At 39.6% G+C, this 22881-nt stretch overlaps 1 protein-coding gene across 3 annotated transcripts in view; it reads left to right on the top strand.

Annotated features, from left to right (window-relative positions):
- The window catches only part of GRIN2D (glutamate ionotropic receptor NMDA type subunit 2D), a 1144270-nt gene that overhangs the window by 385029 nt on the left and 736360 nt on the right, over positions 1-22881 (top strand). For 2 of the 3 annotated variants that reach the window (XM_082274380.1, XM_082274378.1), the window contains one exon: positions 15213-15273. The exons of the other annotated variant lie outside the window; for it this stretch is intronic. The gene's annotated coding sequence lies outside the window, so the exon portion shown is untranslated. The remainder of the gene's footprint in view (positions 1-15212; positions 15274-22881) is intronic. 3 annotated transcript variants of the gene reach the window in all.

Here is a 22881-nt window from a genome sequence, read left to right as displayed (position 1 = left end):
GTAGATGCTCTTTTTTCACAGTGGACTTTCAGCCTGGGGTACACCTTCCCTCTCTTAGCCCTCATAATGAGATTCCTGTCAATAGAGGATATCTTGATAATAGCCATTTTCCCCTTGCACTTCATTTCAGCCCTGAAGCCTCAATTCGCCTTCCAGCCCTTCTGGATCTGCTGACATAGGGAGCCTTTTTTATCCAAACCTGTGCATACTTTCCTTTCAAGCATGGCTGCTGAGAGGGGAAGACTGGAGGACCTAGATTGTTCTCCACAGGTAATAACGGCTTTGATAATGTCCAGGAAGCATTTGACCAATAACATCTATTTTAAAATCTGGGACAAATTTGTCCCTTTTGTGACAGGAAGGGAATTTACTTCTACCTCTCTGTCTGTTTTACATGTGCTGGATTTTCTCCAGACTGGACTAGACCTGGTTCTTGACCTTAGCTCCCTAAAAGTACAGGTAGCAGCCATCTCAGCTATAGCTAAAGTCAGTGGGTGGAAGATCCTCTAGTAGTACAATTCCTTTAAGTGTTAAAGATCTGTCCCCCCAGCAAAAGAACCTTTCCCCATTTGGATCTGTCTGTGCTGCTGGACTCTCTCTCAAAGCAAACTTCTGCTCCCACAGAGCAGTGTTTGCCATAGGATATTACCTTTAAGGCAGTCTTTCTCTTGGAGGTAGGGGAAGGGGGTGTCAGTGCTGCAGTCCCTTGGAGCTTTGGAATGTTATGTATCGTTCTACCTGGACTGGAGGCTGGACTGGCTTGAGCTATGTCTGGTGGAGCAGTTAGTTCCAAAAGTGGTCACTCTGTTCCACCTATCAGAGATGTGGGCCTTACCCAATTTTCCAGAAGTGCAGATGGATGCCTTGCATGAACTAGATGTTTCCAGGACATTACAAAAACACCTCTTGGCCACAGCTTAATTTTGGATGTCAGAAAGGCTGCTCATTGTGTCAAGTGGCAAAAACAGGGAAAAAAGGGACTACCTCAAACTGGATGGATCGTGAAACTTATCTAGAGGGCATACAGAGTTGTAAGCATGGATTTGCAGGTGGTGGTGACAGCATACTCTAAAAGGTCTGTCGCAGCATCCTGCGCTGCTTATTCCAGGGTATCCATGGAGATGATATGCAGGGCCACCTCTCAGTCATTTCATAATACCTTTCTAATTACAAAATGGATCCAGGGATCATGTCTACAATTGATTTTAAGAGGAAAGGTATCACAGCCTTTGTTTCCTCCTTGCGTTTAAAGTTTTCTGTTTTAGCATCCACCCATACTGTTAAATAATTATTTTTCATAGGTTTGCTGCCGTGTTGGCTCCAGAATTGTTTCAAGTATTTATAGTAATTTTCTTTTCCTGGCTCCACTCCATGGCAGTATACATACCCACCCTCGGTATGTAGCTCATTGCAAGGGAATACTGGGGACATTAGTTGTCTTTCTTTTATGCTATTCACTGGTACTGAGGGAGTAGTTACCCAGATAGCAAGGATCACTTCCCACAAATTTGTGGCAGTGTTGAATTGTATTTCTTATTACTTGAAGCACAAGTTCTAGTTGACACTTTTCCAATTTGTAGTAAATTTGCGTAGCAAGTCTCTAGCAGGAGCAAAGTTGCCGTGGTGGGTCTACAGCAAGAGCTCTGCAAGTCTACAGCATGAAAATTCAGTCACAGTGTTACCCTGTGGTGGGATGACTATTGCACAACATAACTGAACCAGAACTTGCAGCAGACTTGCAGAATGTTTGCAAAGAAAGTTGATCTGGAGTCATGCAATGCAGACTTGCTGCAATTTTGCAACAAACTTGTGAAGCCTGGCAAGTCTAACAATAGCTTAGCAAGTAATTTTTAAACTTGCAGCTCAATGGCTTGTTATCTGGATAGAGGTGGAGCTCCATCACTGGTATGCTTCCATGGATTCACCCCAGGAAAGTAAGGGAAAGGGTTAGAACTTTGAAGAGAGATAACACCGCTCAGGCTAGTCAAAGTCCACAATTCAAGGTGGGTGCTGAACCTCGGCTCGCCACCAGAAGCATAAAAGAAGAAAATGGTTGCACACCACCACGGAATCCAATAAAGAAAAGTTCCTTTTTTTCACATAAGTGGTACAAGGTACAGCAGGGTAGGACAGTAGACGCATTTCACACAACTGCAAGTGAACAAGCACGTAGCAGTCATGTGAAACGCATCTACTGTCCTACTCTAGTCTGCTGTACCTTGTACCACTTATGTGAACAAAGGAACTTTTTTTCATTGGATTCCGTGGTGGTGTGCGACCATTTTCTTCTTTTAAGGGTTAGAACTTGCCAGGTTATTATTACTGTCTGTGTTTTCCTGTCTCAGTGAAAGCTGCTTAATGTAATTCTTTTCCTGCTATCACAGGGAAGGAAGAAAGGTGAAACCTCCACAATCAGGTCAAAGACAGCACAAAAAACTTGTCAATTGGGAAATTTTGGCTTTAAAAATAGACAAATTGATTTTATTTCTTCTTGAGATGAATGAAAGGGATTTCAGAACTATGACCAGGAATGCTTATAAACAGAAATGCTAGTCTGGATGCATCTCCATCTCAAAGCTGTTTATCAGTTACCATTAAAGTGTATCTAAACTCAAAAACAGAAACCTAAAATATTGCAGGTTACACATCCTTAAATAAGGTGGCTGCATTAGTTTTACTTTTTATTTTAACCTGGCAATACTGCACACATCCTGTCCCTTGGTGGCTATGCTCATTCACTCCACTGTATCTGTGAAGAGAGCCATGGCTGCTAACCAGGTTGGACTTCAAGCATGTCTACTTTTGTTCATCTTTATTATATGGGGGTGGGGATATTTGTATTTTACAGAAATGTAAGAGAGTTTGAGCTTTCAGCTACTCTTAAAGGAAGTTTCAGGGACATTGCATTTCCAGGAGGTATTTTCTGCATTTGGTAAAAATGTCCACGAAAAATAAAAACGAATGCAGCCACATCATAGAATTAGTAATATGTTACTTTTTGTTCTTGGAATTTGATATATTTTAGGCTCAGTATAATCTATTATAATTTAATTAGTTGAAGTAATTTTAAAAGTCACTTTTGTTCATTATAAACTTAAATATACTACTACCTACGAAGGTCCTTGTTCAGGTACTTTCTGCTATAGTAAACAAAATATAAAAACTGTGCTCAGTGCCTCAAATTAAATAAAGCGGTAACACCACTCAATAATTACCACAGCTTCACTCTATACCATGAAATACCAAACCAAAAGTAAACATCTACAAACATAGTTGCGCTGTGTGAATAAAACATAGATAAACATACATTGTTTTAAAACAAAATTTAAAAAAAATTGCGTGAATTAAATTAAATTGTGAAGTCCAGTTTTGTGAAACAATAAATTGAAGTTTAGAAAATAAATTTCTGCCATAGGGTGACTCTCTCTTCCTTCTCTTAACTGTGTCCTTGCATTGCCACGCTGTGACGCAGGCTTTAAAAAAAAAGGCTACAAGCAGCTGTGCCAACACACATTACACATACATGGTTTACTCTTGCCACCATCAGGAAGCCTGCCCTGAGAAATGCCATGCAGCCATTGTTGGAGTGAATATAGACAGGAGGTGACTGCAAAGAGCTTGCAGGGGGTCAGCAGCACTGCGATGCAGTAAAGGATTAAAAATAAACAAATAAATATATACATATAACAGAGGGAAGTAAGTTGGATTTCACAACTTGATACTATTGATCCCAGAGGTTTTAATATGATTTACATATTTTTGTAAATATTTTGTTTCAATAAGTAAAAAAAAAATATATATATATATATATATATATTTTTTTTTTTAGATGTTTATGTGGATAATCAGAAACACTGTTAAATTGTCTGTCTCCTGAATATTAGCTGTAATGTTAAGCCCTGTACACACGTACTGATCGTCGGCCGAACGATCTGCCGTCTTTTGTCCAGGGCTGTCGTGTCTGTTGAAAACTGCAAAAGACTGCACAAGAATTTTGTCGGCCAACAGCCGACTGCAGAAGTGATGTCATGTGATGGTTAACTTTCCTTGTCTTTTTCTTTTCTGAGCATGCCCAGTCTTGCTAATCTGCTGTCTGTCGGCCCAAATCTGTACTGACTGGCGAACAATCGGCCGTTCTGGTGTTGGCCAACAAAAATTTTAATGCCTGCACGACAGATTCTGTTCGGCCGAAAATGCGCTGTCGGCTGTCAGAAGCATCATACTAACAAGCCTACGTGTGTACGGGGCTTTAGACTCTTATCTTGCTTTAAGAAATGATTGTCCAGGTGTTGCTAATTTCCAGTCGATGAGAGAATTTGCTATATATTGAATGTGATCAGAACCTGATTTTCATTCTTGCTATACATGATGAATAATCCTATTAGATCCGAAACATTGCTATTTTTGTTATTTTGTTGCCTCACTGATGAGAGTTGGTGCTCTCCTACTACATATACAAGGTGCTGCAGATTGGAGTTTCTTGTTTTCTGTATATATATATATATATATATATATATATATATATATATATAATACACAGTGCTTTAGCAAACTAAATATCATTCAGTAGTTAAGGCTTACATCTACTTCAGGCTGGATTCCCGCTATTTGGTACATAATGTTTTGCACATTTTTGCACTGCAGTGCAATTAATTTTAAATGGTACCCCAACTGACCTACTTTGTACTTTGCTACTGTGCACTGTGGTGCCTTGTGTTGCTAGAAATGGTGCAGGAACTTCTTTTGTGAAATCTGGCATGTTGGTTACCCTAATGCAGTGCATGTTAACATGGGATCTAATGCAATACACCAGAATGTAATGCTGTAAAAGGGCCTAAGGCTATTTAATTAATTAGCATATGTACTATGTTTCATCAATTCAGCCAGAACGAATGCAAGCAAACACCATTTCCTTTTTCTTTTTTTTTTATTAGATTGTTCATTTTATAATTGACGAAATAATTAGCCAAAACAAGATAAAAGTCTAATGGAACTTTCTATTTAATCTTTCCACTTGTCTTAAACTTGCAAAACTTATCTGTAAAATATAAACAATTATTAAACAAATATGTCTAGGACGTAATTATAACCTACATTTTGTGACCACTGATGTCCTAATTTATTTTTGCAGAGGCTTGTGTTTAGGTAGGTTGTCATTAAATAAAACAAATAATTATTTTCTGTGGCTTTGGTAGGAAAAAGGGAGACATTTTTTTAAGTAAAAATGGCTGTTAGTGCTTTTAATTGGTGGTCAGCATCTCATTAAAATAAAATAAACAAAATAATGTAATTTGTTTTCCAATCCAATGATGGATCTTTTAAGTAGTTCAATACGGTCCAAATTTTTTTTTTTTAATCCTTTTGGAAGAATTGACATTCAGTGTGGGCTAAAACTTGAAGGCACTTTGATCTCTCTGACTAATTAGATACCAAGTATTCTGTGTTTGTTAAGGAGATCCTATTAGTTGAAGTGTTTACTACAGAGCAAAACTTTCAGCTTACCTTGAAATGAAGTATAATTGCTCTAGTGTTCTTTCGAGTTTATGTACTAATGTGATCCTTTATGAAAACTGTCACAATGAATTACATAGCATATTGCTGCACTGTCTTTGGCAAAAGCTCCGACTTCCATTTTTTTCTTAGGCAGGCTTATATTTTATTATTAATTTTGCCTATAGCATAAACACATGAAATGCATCATGAAAATGAGAAGAAAACAAATAAGAGCTGAAGTCAAATAATTATAAAATGGTAAGAAAAGAAAATCAATTGTAATCATTTCAGAAACTTCTAATTTATATAAAATACTAATACTCTTCCCTCCATTGACCTGTGGGGCTAAGTAACATAGGTGATTCTCAACTGCAAAATTCCAACACCAAAAATCAATAATCATCAGTTGTTAAGGCCTCATCCACACTTGTGATTAGGACCAACAGCAGATTCCTGTGGCCTGAACTTGTGAACAACTGCAGATGGGAAAGCCTGTACATAGGTGGCTAACAGGAGCCGTGGCTGCCCACTGCTGTTCACATCAGTTACCTATGGTGAAGGTCAGATCAGGTCATTCTGGCCTGATTATCTGTGTTATTGTATATTATAGTGTATTATAGTACACTATGCTATGTATATAGTATTATAGTGTTGTGAACCTTCAGTATTTTTACCAGCAGCCAGTAAAAAAAATGGGCACTTTTCTTCTGCCAGTAAATGCCAGTGGCTGGAAAAGGTTGCCAGTAAAAAAAAAATGGCTGTGATGCTCAGCTTGGAACTGCGTGTGCGCAGTTCCATTCCAGAGCCAGTCAAGACCATCAGAGTGCCTTCTACAGTGTGTTCGTGCGGCACTGATGGGTCTGGTGGATGCAGTGTGAGAGTGTTTTGTGTGATGGTGTGATGTCATGGAGCAAAGGAGCCGAGCTGAGCGTCTAGAGCCCCTTGTGTGGGTTTGCGAGACAGGAGCAAAGCAAACCAGGAGCGGGACTGTCAGTGTTGTTTGGACTGGAGTGAACTGAAGGGACCACCTGGCGTGAAGAGAGACTGTTACTGTGACTCAGAAGAAGACGTGTTGTATCGGTGAGGTTTCATCATCATCTGTGCTGCTGCACACTGTGGTCGGTGTCACTGGGAATCAATTTCATGTGTGTGTGCCTGCCTATTGAAATTTCTTGCCCTCCTGTCCCTGAGCTACTATATTGAAAATAAAATAGGAAATATGTTTTTTTGCCTTAATATCTACATTTAATCACATTGCTAATTGCATATTGTACTTGTTTGTAGCCTAAATACTGAAATTTGAACTTAAAACTGTCATTTTGTAACTTTTGGAAATGCCAGTAAATTTTGGGTGTCGTGTCAGTAAATTTCAATCAGGTGGGTTGGCAACACTGATGCACGGATACATGGAGCAGTGGCTTCTGTCAGCCGGTCATGGCTTTGTACAGACTTTTGGCCACAGCTGTTCACAACCACTTGTGGTTCCAGCTGCAGGAACCCACTGATGATCCCGATCGCAAGTGTGAATGAGGCCCAATGTAATGGCTACATTTGGCCATACAATGCAAACTAAATCTATTGGCTATAAATAGGTAGGGAAAAGTAGCACATATTGATCAATGAAAATGTTCTAAAGAGATTACTTGTACATGCTGAAAGTGGAAACTTACAGTAGATGGAAATAGAAGCAATCTCTATCATGCTGCAGTGGTTGGTTGATAACAGGAAGGACCTCTGGTGTGTTCAGATACAAACTCATCTGAGCTATCCTGTCAGGAAGCTGTCAAAGCTGATAGCCAATCATAGGCAGTGGAGGCATTGCCCGCCCCTCAGACACACATAAGCATGTCCCTTGTACGTCTTTGGCTGCAGGGTTGGGCATACCCCTGCTGTATATAATGGGCTGTCTGCTTTTGACAGCTTCCTGGAGGTATATCTCAGGCAGGTTTGAATTCATGAGCTGATCTCCGCTAGCAATCAAATGAATGTGAGGAATCTGTGAGTACTTTCACATTAGATCACTCTGTTCCATTAAACATGGGATCCATGAGCAGATCCCCCTCTGAATTGGAGCTGAACAAGACAGATGTCAATTTTGTGACATCTGTGCCATTTGTTTTTTGTTGTCTTTATATCAACAGCGGACTTTGGCAAACATTGGATCTATGGGCTGCCAAATGAAAACAGATGTCTGGTACATTTGCCCACCTCTGGTACATCACATTTAGGCCAGGAAAACGGAGAAGGATGCAATCCTTCTTTTGTTTTTTTCAGACTTGGACAGATTTGAAGGTAGGTGGATGTTTTTAGTAGGTTGGTTGACCCCACTCTCAGTCACTCACCAATAAAAAGAGCCCGATGTATCAAAGGGTCTATACTAAGAAGCTTCTCACAACCAGCAATAACATTCATACCTGCACTAGAAGTTTAAATCTGGTGATGCAGTTTGCAGGGACAGAGGACGTCATGAAGCACAAGCTTCAGAAAGCAGAACTATGCAGCTGAAAGAAAAAGTATGTGAACCCTTTGGAATGATATGGATTTCTGCAAAAATTGGTCATAAAATGTGTTCAATAAAAACATGACAACATTTCATTCTTTGTGTTATTAGTTTAAGCAGACTGTGATTGTCTATTGTTGTGACTTAGATGATGATCAGATAACATTTTATGACCAATTTGTGCAGAAATCCATATCATTCCAAAGGGTTCACATACTTTTTCTTGCAGCTGTACATTCCTCATTTAAGCATGTGAATTACGGATGCAGTTTTTTACTAGGAACTTAGATTATGGTTAACCACCTCCCATTCTTAGGGCATTTATAAATGTCTGATCAAGGAGCCCGGTAAGGTGACATCGGCCTCCCCGGACACAGTGAGAGGAACTGATGTTGGTCCTCCCACTGTGTGATGTCAGAAACTTGAATCAATGAGGATTTCATCACTTCCGGTTTCGGTCTTGTGTAAACAAGCCATTACAGGCTTCAGAAAGCATCTAACCAAACCGATCTTGGTTTGATCAGATGCTTTAAAGGCCAGGGGAGAGATCTGGGGTCTGTTAGACCCCAGATCTCTCCAGAAAATGGGGACCTGTCATGGCCCATGCTATCTCAAGGGAAATTGTTCATCCCTTGTGATAGCAAAAAAGTTAATACAATAAATAAATAAATTAGAGATACAGTGTAAAAAAATAAATAAAAATAAAATAAATAATAAAAATAAATAAATGACAGTGCCCCGACCCCCCATGTTCACATGCAAATATGAATGTGCACATAGGTCCCACACACATATGTAAACAGAAATAACACCATACATGTGAGGTATAGCTACAAACATCAGAGTATAAGCAATTATTCTAGTGCCAGACCTCCTGTGTAACTGCTATTCTGTAAAAGCATTCAAAGCCTCACTTATGGAGATTCTTAGGTACCGTAGTTTGGTGCCAGTCCACAGGTGTACGCAATTTTAAAGCGTGACACAGTAAGTGTCTATTTTCTCATCGTGAAATCATCTTTTATATTTTACGTTTTTTTTTTTTTTAATTTGTGTGCTGTGCAAAAAGCGTGTGACATAAAAAAATTAGCACAAACAATCATTTTATTCTTCAGTGTCTCAGGTTTATAAATGTATAATGTTTGGAGGCTCTAAGTAATTTTCTAGAAAAAAATGCTGATTTTAATGTATGTATGAAAGAAATGTCAGAATTGGCTTGGACTGAAACCGGTTAAACAGTTGCAGTACTTGTTGAACAGCCTGGCTGATTCAATGATTTGTTTCACTTGTTGCCTGGAATAGTTCCTTAAGCCCACGTTCACATTGGTCCAATTTGACATGCGATTTGACATGTCCAAGTGCTGGCAATGGCACCGTCTGAATCTGTGCGTCGCCAACTTTACGGCGCCGCACCGATTCCCAAAAGTAGTTTCTGTGCTACTTTAGGTGTGGGGGGGGGGGGGGGGTTTCCATAGATATCTGTACAGATGTGTCTGTTAAATCACCCCTGGAGTCGGACTGAAATGCCAGCTTGAAATCATGGGAGGTCAGCTGAACTCACACGATTTCAAAACAGCCTTAGTGTGAACCTGGGCTAAGACCTGGTTCACACCTATGCATTTTTTTATTGCATTTTCAGTTTTGCATAAACACACTACAGTCCATTTAACATGATTTTCTATGGGTCAGGTTCAAATCTGTGCATTTTATGGAAAGGGCCAGGGACTTTTTTCTGTTTTTTTGTTCCATAGACTTCAATGGATCAAAAATGTGTATTGAAAAATGCAAGATGCACCTGGAATATGCAAACTGCAACCTGCATATGTGTGAATCAGGCCTAAGTCCTTGTTTACACTTGTGGTTGGGGGCAGCAAAAATGCACTGTTGAGTTGTGTTTTTACCACCTTAAGCACTTAAGCCCCGGAAGATTTTACCCCCTTCCTGACCAGGGCCTATTTTGCGATTCGGTACTGCGTGACTTTAACGGACAATTGCTTGGTCGTGCGACACTGTACCTAAACGAATTTGACGTCCTTTTTTTCCCACAAACAGAGCTTTCTTTTGGTGTTATTTGATCACCTGTGCGATTTTTTGATCATGCGCTATAAACAAAAAAAGAGCGTCAATTTTGCAAAAATAACAATATTTTTCACATTTTTTTTATATGAAATTCCCCCCCAAAAAATGTAAAAATCTAAATTTTTTAACATTTTAGGCCAATTTGTTTTATGCTACATATGTTTAAAAAAAAAAAAAATCGCAAAAAGTGTATTTTGATTGGTTTGCGCAAAAGTTATTGCGTTTACTAACTAAGGGAAAGATTTTTGTAATTTTTGTTGTTTTTTTTTTAACAAGTAATGGCGGGGATCTGCGATTTTTTTGCGGGACTGCAAAATTGCGGCAGACAGATCGGACCCTTAACTGACATTTTTGACACTTTTGGGGTTACCAGTGACATTACTACAGTAATCAGTGCTATACATATGCACTGTTACTGTAAAAATGACACTGGCAGTGAAGGGGTTAACTTTTTTGAGAGGGAGGGGTTAAGTGTGTCCCTAGGGGCGTGATTCTAACTGTGATTGGCTGTGGCTACTAGAGTAAGAACAGAGATCAATGGTCCTACATAGAAGAACCGTATGATCTCCATTCTTACACAGGGAAGAATGACAGGCGGCTTTGTTTACATTAGCCACCTGACTTTCTCCCGGTGTAACGGATGATAGCGAGTGCCCGGCGGACATCGGGTCCGCAGGGCACACACGCGGGGGGGTCCGTGACCGAGCGGCAGCGCGCCTCCGGCAGCGCGTGCTCACTCCCTAGAGCCTCACAGGCTAGCGACGTAGCCCTACGTCACTGTGAGGGGCTGACCGCCGCAGTAAATAGTCGTGCGGAGGTCGGCAAGTGGTTAACCACTCTCGATTAAGCTGCAAGGCAGCAGAGGGGGTTGTACATATTACCCCACTGTCGCATTCAAAAGTAATATTGTCTGTCCAATGTGACCCATTCAACTGCACTGTTGCAGTGTACTGGTGCATGGTTTAAATAGTTAAAGGGGAGGAGATGATATAACACTTCCTTAATGCCTGTGAACTGCCCCACCTGCAAGATTTCGTTAATGCAGAGATTCAGGGCCGGTGCTAGACTATTTTGTGCCCTAGGCAAGACCAGCTACTTGCCCCCCCCCCCAAAAAAAAGCTGTACACATTGCCCCCTTTCCTGCACATAATGCCCCCCCTTTTTAACCCTACACTCCCCTTCCTGCACACACTACTCCCCTTAATTCTACACCCCCTTTCTGCACACACTGCCCCCCTTTAATGCTACACCCCCTTCCTGCACACACTGCCTCCCTTTAATGCTACACCCCCTTTAACCCTACACCTCCTTCCCATACACACTGCTCCCCTTTAACCCTACACCCCCCTTCCCATACACACTGCTCCCCTTTAACCTTACACCCCCTTCATATTCATGCTGCCCCTCTTTAACCCTACACGGCCCTTCCTGTACACACACATAGCCCTACACGGCCTACATACACACACATATATACATATATATATATATATATATATATATATATATATATATATATACATATATATATATATATATATATATATATATGTATATATATATATACACACGTATATATATATATATATATATATATATATATATATATATATACGTAATTCTTGTGAATGAGCAGCCCAAACCAACTGTATACATATATATATATATAATATATGTATACATACATATATATATATATAATATATATAATAAATGTATACAGTTGGTTTGGGCTGCTCATTCACAAGAATTACATGCAAAATAATGGTACCGCTTTCAGCACCTAAAATCCAAAAGAATCATACCGCCAGGGAGGTTAAAAAGAAAATTTACTACTTGTGGAGTTTTTGGTCTACTTAGCCTAGATTAATTAATTTAGTGTTTGTTTTTATATTTTAATTGTCAGTGTGGTTGTTATTTGTGTACTGTTTACATTTTGTATTGTACTTTTTTTTTTCTGCAAAAAATAAAATAGGCCAATGAGAGGCCTATAATCCAATTCCAGATTGTATAAAGGAGCTTCTGTAATGTTCAAGAGCCACTCAAAGCTCATTGGATCACAAAAAAAACTTAATTATATCTTCTACTTTAATTCCAATACACTTTGAATATTGCAGAAAATAATACCACACGTGCTCATCCACAGCATATTTAACCTTTCATTGGCTGCATACCTGTAAAAGGGATCAGGGCTAGACCTTCAATCAATCAATATTACCCAATATGTGGTTTCCCTTAATCAAAGTGTTAACTAATACAAATTTCACTAAATTTAATTTATAGACAACTGATGAATCTTGGAAGGACCCATTAGCTTATCTATTATGGCTTAGGTCTACCATGTTACACTGAGATACTTTACTATAGTATTTAGTATGTATTTTTTTCTATAAATACATGAATTTGATTTTGCTACATGGTAGAGATATATTCACCCCCCCCCCCCCCCCCACACTACTGCTTTTACTTTTTTTTTTTTTTTAATATAACAACTGAATTCAGTAGCTAGCTTTGAAGCTGTGGAAGGGAGGAAATTACTGGCAGTAGGACCTATGGGTGTTAATCATATCTCGTGCTTTTCTTTTTCTGTGTCCCAGTATACTGTATAAATCTCCTATTTCATTATCAGCTCTCCTTTCAAATTCTCTTGGTTGTCCCCAGAGGCAGAGAATGTTGTTTGGCTTTGTACAGCATCAGAAATGATTCTCCTCTTATGGATAGGTTTACATCTTTCTAAAATACATGTTGGCACCGTCTCTTCATACCACTTATAACTCAATCCACATCTGGATTTGAACATCTCTTTATAAAGATGTTATTTTTGTACTTTAGAAAGCAAGAAATACATTTTTTATGAGTTCCATTTATATGCACATGCTTGCTCTGATATGGGCCCTAGCTACAAAGATGGCTACTGTGGAATTAGCGGCTAGGTAACTAAACACTTTCACTGATAGCGGATCACTGCGATTACCTAAAAACAATGCCAAAAAAATATAAATTTTTGCATTTTTAGTCATCACAGTAATGTATGGGTGTGAACAAGGGGGCATTTGGCACACCCTGAGCCATAAGGGTTAACGTGGGCAGCACAAAGCTTAAAAGAAAAGTATGGGTTGTTTTTTTTTTTTTCAGAATCATACTTCCTTAGGTGGATGCAGCATCAGTCCCCCGCCGGTTCTAAGACTGAGTACCGATCAATCAAACACCGCCAATCACTCAGTTCTCAGGGCTCACTAAGCAGAGAGCTGCTGTCTGCTCTGTCCCCCCTTGCTCACTGGAGTGCTGGGCGGTGTAGGGGGCAGGAGCAGTCGGTTGAGGCTCTAAGTAACTCGCTGAGAGTCTGAGCCAGGTGCAGGCCCAGGCATGTGGGCAGATCCTGACTTTATTGTCGCGATCTTTCCCCAGCCTGAACTGGCTCTGTGACGTCAGCCCACAGCGGGCTTCAGCCCACTTCCTGCTGAAAATGAGTCACAGGAGTGCAGTTCGCTCAGAACAAGCCTGGCTGTACTTCTCCTTTAAAGGCTAAGTCCAACTATTGCAAAATACAGGTATGCACACATTTTTGCAGAAAACTGTACACTTCCAATTTCTTTGCCAGTTAAGCTACAAAGCATTGCAACAGTGATCAGTAACTTATGGGTGCAATACCAGCCTCCTGCAGACTCCTCCTAAGGGCTCATTGTCCATGCTGAGGTACTGGCTTTCAGTTGCAGAGTTGGAAGAAGTGTCAATGTACTTTGAGAGCAGTGATCACTGTACTTGTATTCCATTGAAAGTCTTCTGTTGTCTTATAGATGGAACCTGTAGGTCATTTATATACAGATCTCTGTGAATAATTGACATGTCTATGCAGGCAGGGCCCCACATAGCTGCACTGATTTCTAATCTGACAGCTGCTGTGGGGAGAGTAAAACCCCTCCATGCTGTCATAGAGAGGCCCTTTTTGAGGGTGTGGGAAGGATGGTTGCAACATTACATGGTCCTAAAGGTGGAGTTGTCCTTTAAAACTAAACCCTAGCTTTACTAGAGGACTCGAGGGCATACAATGCGATTAGAGGAGAAGCGTTTTAACCTCAGGCAACGTGGGGGGTTCTTTACTGTTAGGGCTACAAGATTGTGGAATTCTCTACCACAAGAGGTGGTTTCTGCGGGAAGTATGGTGGCTTTTAAAAGACTCTTAGACGTACATCTCAAGGATCAGAACATTCAGGGCTATGTGAGATGATTACAGCCACACACACCTACACAAGTTGAACTGGATGGACTATTGTCTTTATTCAACCTCACCTACTATGTAACTATGTAACTTTTATTCTGCCTCATTTGTAAATCATCAATTTCTGATAAGAAAGTGGCTACCATTGTATCATTGCACACTGTGACAATGTAGAAATTGCTTTATCCCTAAAACCTTATCTAGCATCATCCAGGCAGTCACTTCTTCCCCAGCCAGGCTGTCAACAGCTTGCCCTTATTAGTGGGTTGGGTATTAGACTATCAATGACAATGAAGATTACCAAAATACCTCACAAGAACCAGCCAAATGTTTGCATCATGCCTAAAGTATCTTGATAGGTGTACTCAGACAGGGAACTATGACATATGCAAGCTGTTAAACACCATGCCTGGCTGGTGCCCCACACCCCAACTTGCCACTGCGAGCAAAACAACATAAAGTTACATAGTTAGTCAGGTTGAAAAAAGACACAAGTCCATCTGGCTCAACCAATGAAAAATAGTAAAGAAAATACAATCTTACAATCCTATACCCGCAGTTGATCCAGAGGAAGGCAAAAAACCCCAGCAAAGCATTATCCAATTTTCTACAGCAGGGGAAAAAATTCCTTCTTGATTCCCCGATCATATTTTTACTAGGTTGCTAAAGAGGGAACTAGGCACATTTATGCTCACTAAACCTCAGCATGTGGCCAGACTATTTACTGTAGTGCGTCTGCAGTACTTTGAAGATGAATTGCTCCAAAGTGCCTGCAGCTACAAAGGTCATTGGGGCTAATTTAAAGCTCATTCACTGCTAGTTACAAATATGTAAATAATTTAATGTTTATAGTCTGTTCATAGGCTACCCTAATATTTACAACCTGATATACAGATTTCCTTTATTTTTATTTTTTCTTCTTAGGCGACCTATGGGAATTTGTGCCTTAATTGAGCAAGAAAACGTTAGGCAGAGAGGATACAAGGTATGTTGGGTAAGCCCATTTATAATTTTGAAAACACAAAATCCTTAGTCCTTTCTCTTGGTTAAAAAGTAGTCCTGAACATGACACAGACAGAATGCTTTCCTCCATAGTGAATTCTAACAGTAGTTTTTACAAAAATAATCACATAAAACAAAACACAGATCTTCAGAATGGCATTATAGTTCCATTGTGCTTAGAAAAGCAAGATATATAAATACAGCCCTGGTTGTGATGATGAATGATTTAATAAATATCATCATAAAATGACACAGTTCTGTTGAAAGCGGTCTTAGCCAATCACAATCATCCAGTCTATTATCAGGAATGTTGTACAGGGTAATGGCTCTCACTAAAAAAGGCAACTATTATAAATGATTAATATTTATGCAACTGGCCACCTGTGGTAAAGGAGTCTGTTAATAGGTGTGCCACATGGGGTGTTGCCTACCTCTAGTAAATTGGTGTATGTTTAGAGGAGTTATTTATGAGTGCTAGCCACCAATCATAAAGGTGGCTATTATTATGTGTGCAATGAGCTGCATACCACCAGTGGCAACAATATTTATTATTATAAGAGCTATATGGGTGCTGGCTATTAGTTATAAAGGTGGCTTTTAATATTGATTGCTTTTTAGGTCTCTGTCCATCAGTGGTAAAGGGATTGTTATAGGCATGCTGTCTGTGCCACAGGTCAACTAAAGCAAGTTTGTCTATTTTTAGGGGTTTTATATAAGCTGTTGATCACCAATGGTAAAGGGTCCATTGTTATGGGACCAATTAAGGTTGCTGGACACAATAGCAAAAGTGGCACTTCCTTAACTGGAGGTCCAGGTGAGGTACTCAAGTGTGCTGTGTGACTGGGCAAAATTGGAATTTTGCAATTGAAACAGAGCACAGTTTGTTAGCCTCTATTTCTACTCTCTTACCATTTCTAAATAATATATTACCTTAATTCAGCATTCTTGGAGACCGTGCGCAGGGAGTGCCATACACAACATATCAGGTTACGATCAAGTTGGTACAACACTCAGGTTTATTTCCTCTTTTTGGCTCTTTTAAAGAGCTACAATACAGGATATACAGTTCAGGATATCATATGACATGGGGGGTGTCACCTATCTATAATATATATCCTAAATATGGACACATTCGACTAATTGGGATATGCTTGTTTATCTCCCCAAAATACAACCCCATATGTGAACACACTACCTGAAACCCCACCTACAAATGCACTTACTAACTGATTACTTTCTGTTCCTAATGATATTTACAAAAACTTAAGCCAGCAACTTCTCCATTTTTTATATAAGCCATTTCCTGAATGCAAAAACTTTAAACCAAAAGTAGTGCTCCAGCCTTAATTTTATAAGCATTGCAAATAGCAGTAAATGATGAAATTCTGCAGAAAATCAATATTCAAAAAGATCAATATCCCATCACAGTTAGTACAATACAGACATAGCTCTGGAGCCACTGGCTAAAAGACCAATTGTTTTCTTTTTGAAAACATGCATACCTTTCTGAACCAATTTGTTAATTCAAAATATATCTTATTACATTATATATTGTAAGATTTTCAGTTTTGAAAATGTTGCACTTAAAGACATTATAAAAAAAGGACGGTAATCTTAAGCATGAAACATTTCTCATTGTGACCTTTGTCAACGCACTTTGAGCCACTGATCTTACTAGGATCTCAAAATTTGCAGAACATTTTGCTTTTGCCTAGCAATTAAATGAGCAGTTAATCAAAATGTGCTTGGATAACTTATCTCTTCATGTTTGTGTCCATATTCGAAATGTCACAGATGTGTTACATCCCATGGTTAGTAGGAATCATAGAATAGATAAGGACTGCACCGCCACTTCAGCCCTTCACTTACTTATGAAAAGGTTTTGACAGGCTAATTATGCTATTGAAACCAGCAATTTTATCTGACAATAAGGACAATGATACCAGGAGTCAATAAAGAACGTACAGTATATGAGGTCTGATGGAAACAAACATTTTTGAGCAGGCATTCTATTAAGGAAAATACTGCATGGTTGCCTATGTTGAAAAGAGAGACAAATCTTGAATGAACATGTAACATGAGATCTATAATATCATTGACGCTCACTCTAGTTCACCCACTACTAGCTGCCTTCTATGTGAATCATTTTTGTCTATGTCACCGTCATCACAGTGTTTTATTGGTTGCATGACAATTAGCAGAAAAGCAGCTCATAACTGATATGCAATGTGGGAGGCTTTCAGCAGCACCAACTTGATGGTAAAAATAAAGTGGAAGTTCACCCTAATACTAAAATCTCTAAATCTATTGGCATCCCCAATCTGAGACTAACCTATCTAGCCCTGTAAAGAAGAAATCACTATACATACCTTTTCTGAAGCTGCTCGGGTCCTGTCCCATGCTGAGCTGTCAGCAGCGGCTTCTCTGTGGAGGCAGGTGCAGGAGAGGCAGCCAACAACGGAAGCTCCATAGTAACTCTATGGGGGGGCGGCACTTCCCAGGCATTTCACAGCCGTTGTCGGCTGTCTCTTCTGCAGAGCTTCCATCGCTGGAGACCGGATCGGCTTCATGAAAGCTGTGTAACGTGATTTCTTCTTTACAGGGCTAGATAGGTTAGTCTTGGATTGTGGATGCCAGTAGATTTAGAGATATTAGTATAAGGGTTAACTTCCACTTTAAGATAAATCCTGAGTTTAGCAAAATGCCTTTGAGCTGAACACAGGAATTGGAGAAAGGAGTATCCACCAATTAGCTAGGCTATGTTGATATACAGTATGCATGTTCAGCTTTAACATCATAATGATTAATAATAATTCCACAGGAACTTTGTGGATCCAATGCTATGATTGAAGTTACCATTTTTTTACCACTGATAGTAAATCTCTCTTGCCCCAATGTATATCTGTTTGAATCAGTGTGGTAGAATGCATCAAACTATTCTTGCTGGATAAACTTAAGAATTTGTAGAATCAATAAATTCACATAAGTGATACAAAAAAGTGTATATATATATATATATATATATATATATATATATATATATATATAGTATATATACATACAGTATCTCACAAAAGTGAGTACACCCCTCACATTTTGTAAATATTTTATATCTTTTCATGTGACAAAACTGAAGAAATGACACGTTGCTACAATGTAAAGTAGCAGTGTGAATTTACTGTCCCCTGAAAATAACTCAACACACAGCCATTAATGTAAAAACCACTGGCAACAAAAGTGAGCACACCCCTAAGTGAAAATATCCAAATTGGGCCCAATTAGCCATTTTCCCTCCCCCATTGCCACGTGACTCGTTAGTGTTACAAGGTCTCAGGTGTGAATGGGGAGCAGGTGTGTTAAATTTGGTGTTATCGCTCTCACTCTCTCATACTGGTCACTGGAAGTTCAACATGGCACCTCATGGCAAAGAACTCTCTGAGGATCTGAAAAAAAAAGAATTGTTGCTCTACATGAAGATGGCCTAGGCTATAAGAAGTTTGCCAACACCCTGAAACTGAGCTGCAGCATGGTGGCCATGACCATACAGCGGTTTAAAAGAACAGGTTCCACTCAGAACAGGCCTCACCATGGTCGACCAAAGAAGTTGAGTGCACATGCTCAGCGTCATATCCAGAGGTTGTCTTTGGGAAATAGACCTATGAGTGCAAGCCGCACACTGAATCAAATTGGTCTGCATGGCTTCCATCCAGAAGGAAGCCTCTTCTAAAGATGATGCACAAGAAAGCCTGTAAACAGTTTTTTGCAAACAAGCAGACCAAGGATATGGATTACTGGAACCATGTCCTGGGGTCTGATCAGACCAAGATAAACGTATTTGTTTCAGATGGTGTCAAGTGTGTGTGGCCGCAACCAGGTGAGGAGTACAAAGACAAGCGTGTCTTGCCTACAGTCAAGCATGGTGGTGGGAGTGTCATGGTTTGGGGCTGCATGAGTGCTGCCGGCACTGGGGAACTACAGGTCATTGAGGGAACCATGAATACCAACATGTAGTGTGACATACTGAAGCAGAGAATGATCCCCTTCCTTCGGAGACTGGGCTGCAGGGCAGTATTCCAACATGATAATGACCAAAAACACACCTCCAAGACAACCACTGCCTTGCTAAAGAAGCTGAGGGTAAAGGCGATGGACTGGCCAAACATGTCTCCAAACCTAAACCCTATTTAGCATCTGTGGGGCATCCTCAAACGGAACGTGGAGGAGAGCAAGGTCTCTAACATCGACCAGCTGTTGTCGTCATGGAGGAGTGAAAGAGGGCTCCAGTGGCAACCTTGAAGTTCTGGTGAACTCTATGCCCAGGGGGGTTAAGGCAGTGCTGGAAAATAATGGTGGTGGCCACACAAAGTAATAAAACTTTGGTCCCAATTTGGACATTTTCAATTAGGGGTGTACTCACTTTTGTTACCAGACATCAATGGCTGGGTGTTGAGTTATTTTCAGAGGAAAGCAAATGCACACTATTATACAAGCTGTACACTCACTACTTTACATTGTAGCAAAGTGTCATTTCAGTGTTGTCACATGAAAAGTTATAATAAAATATTTACAAAAATGTATGGGGTGTACTCACTTTTGTGAGATACTGTATATACCTAACGTGTATGTGTGTGTGTATATATATATATATATATATATATATATATATATATATATATATATATATATATATATTACGGGTGTCTGTTTTAATAATTTTGCGGGTTGTAATTTCCATAACAAGCAATCAGTGAAAGTGTTTCTATTCCTGGTCTTCTTTGAGCGTTAATCAGTAGGGTGCAGTTTACTATCTCAATCAGGGCTGTTCATTCCCTTTATTTATTTATTTTGCACAGCTGCTTGTGGATCAGAGGTGTCTCTGTAGGGACGAGGGGGCAGAAGAAAGAAATTTCTCCCTTTTTCATCTTTATGCATGTCTGCAGATCACAAGCTGTTTATGCTCTAAAACATTTTTAGATAGGCATCTTTGCTCTTCTTATCCTATTGTGTCACATTGCATGGAATGCAGAGCGCTCAGTGGTTCAATGATTTCTATTCATGGTACCATGTCAGCAGGGTGTTTATTTAAAAGAAATATTTGCATGAGGTTGGAGGAAAAATGTCCTACAATGACATAAAAATATTTTCTATATGAGAAGATAGTTGCTAGAGAATGGTGTGTATTCCAAGATTTGGAATGCATCCATATACAGCTATAAAATAATGTCTGCTTCCCAAACCGAGCCTCAATCACTATTGAGAATTTTCTTTAAAGAAAGGCTGGTAACTAATGTTGTTCTAAATCTTTTTTTGGTAAAGAGTCCACCAAAAAGTGATATTTCAGTTATATGTGGATTAGGGTGGGTTAAGTCAACCCCTAGCTTCTTGAAAACTCCGACAGTGAAATATCCTTGCCATATTCTTAATTTTGTCCCCATCTAACTGGGAGTTTTAGGTGTTTCCGTCCACTAAGAATATTGGGACTTTTAAGTGATTATAAAGGTAAAAGTTATTTTTTTTCTTATTTAAATAAAAAACAGGGTATACTTACCTGCTCTGTGCAATGATAATGTACAAAGATGGTCCTTTACCTTTTCTTTGACTGCCCCTCCACTGGTGCTGTCCTCTCCTTCTCCCTGCATGTGCTTCCATAGCAAGCTGTGTGCTATGGAGGAGTCCTTGTGGGTGAGCTCCCGAGCCAGGCAGTCTGCATCCATAGACACACACAGCACAGCTTGACCTCATTCCCTGCACCCTCTTCACAGGATTTGACTGACAGCAGTAGGAGCTTATGGCTCCCACTACAGCCTGTGTTTCCTGTGAGACCAGGAACCAGGAAGTCAGTGCATTGGAGCTAAAGATGGAGGAGGCAGGTAAGTGTAAAGGCAGGAGGGGGAGCTAGTGGAATTTTTTTTTTTTTACCTAACAGGATATCACCATCTCCATGCTTTACTGTAGGAATAGTGTTTTTTTGGATGGTGAGCTATATTAGATTTCCGCAAGACATATGATTTGGTGTTGAGGCCAAATAATTCAATTTTAGTCTCATCTGACCATAACACCTTTTTTCCATGTGGCCTCAGAATCTTCAAGGTGCGTTTTGGCAAAGCTCAGTAGTAACTGCATGTGGTTTTTCTTGAGGAGTGGATTTTTTCTTGCAACCCTCCCATACCAGCCACATTTGTGGAGAATTTGTGATATTGTCGTCGCATGCACACAATGACTGCTCTTTGTCATAAATTCATATAACTGCTTCAGAGTTGTAGGCCTCTTGGTAGTCTCTCTGATCAGTTTCCTCCTGGCTCTTTCATCAAGTTTGGAGCAACCTCCTGATCCAGGGAGGATCTGTGTTGTATCAAATGCCTTCCACTTCTTAACAATAGACCTCACTGTGTTTCTAGGCACTGATAAAGCCTTTGACATTTTTTTTTGCATCTGCCTGCCCATAACTTTGTCCCAGAGATCTTTTGACAGTGCCTTGCCACCCATAGTTGATTGTTTTCTTCAGTTGCACTACCAGGGACTGAAATGCTCCAGGAAAGCTCTTTTCATGCTGAGCTAATCAAAATAACTACAGCTGATCACAGTTGAAAGTCAGATGGCTTTGTGTGCCATTTAAGAAGCTGAATGACCTTTTTCAAACTCAGCAATTCTGTTTTTGAATGTTCTTTATTTTTTCTGACATATTTGTGTTATATGTTTCATTTCTATGTTATAAGTTGCACTGAGTAAATACAGCTGCATAAAACACAAACTGTATCTGTCTTCATTTCAGGCTGCAAAGCAACAAATGTGATTATTTTAAGGGGGGGGGGTTATTATTTTCTATACCCACTGTATGTCCCAAACATGTATGCTCCTGCAGCAGGGGTCACCGTGGAGCTACTGGTTTCTTTGTTTCTACAGCTATATATATACTCCCTCAAATTAAAATGAATTTCATTCTATAATTATGCATTTTCATTAGATGTTTATAACAGAATCTGACTCCTTCGGCTGAACTCCCTTAACAATAAGAATTTAAATGGCTAATGACACTGCATGCTTCTTTTTTGCTTCTTTCCTGTCAGACTGCATGCATACTTAAGGATTAGATACAAATTGGCCACTAATTAGAGCCTTTTAAGGGGCTACTGTGAGTGTCAGTCATTGCAGGAGAAGCAATGGACCAGAATCACCGGCTTTATAGAATCACAGAGCACTAATTGAAATAGTTATGTCACTATACAAAAGCCGGACATTGTGCAAAATGACTCTCTCATTGAGAGCTGTTTTCCAGTCCTTACCCTGAGCCGCCAACGCATTCAAGGTCACCCAGAATAACCAAAATGTTCCAACAGCATCAAGTGTGTGTGTCTGGAAAATTAATTAGGCAAAATCTTCAGTATGCTGTAGTTACACTTATGTATGGCATGAATTAATGTGCAGGCTTACACCCTTTAACTGTGCATATTGTTTCTGAGACCTTTTTAACTGGAAACCACGAAGAGGCAAATTATAGGCATTATTACAATTGTATTAGACATTGCTTGGCTAATATTAGAATGTTATACAAAGAATGCATACATGCTCTTCTGAATCAGCAATGAGAAGA

Source organism: Pelophylax lessonae (genome assembly GCF_965119305.1).
Source record: "Pelophylax lessonae genome assembly, chromosome: 12".
NCBI lineage: Eukaryota > Metazoa > Chordata > Amphibia > Anura > Ranidae > Pelophylax > Pelophylax lessonae.
Note: the sequence above shows the minus strand (reverse complement) of the source record. Positions and strands in the feature narration are given on the sequence as shown.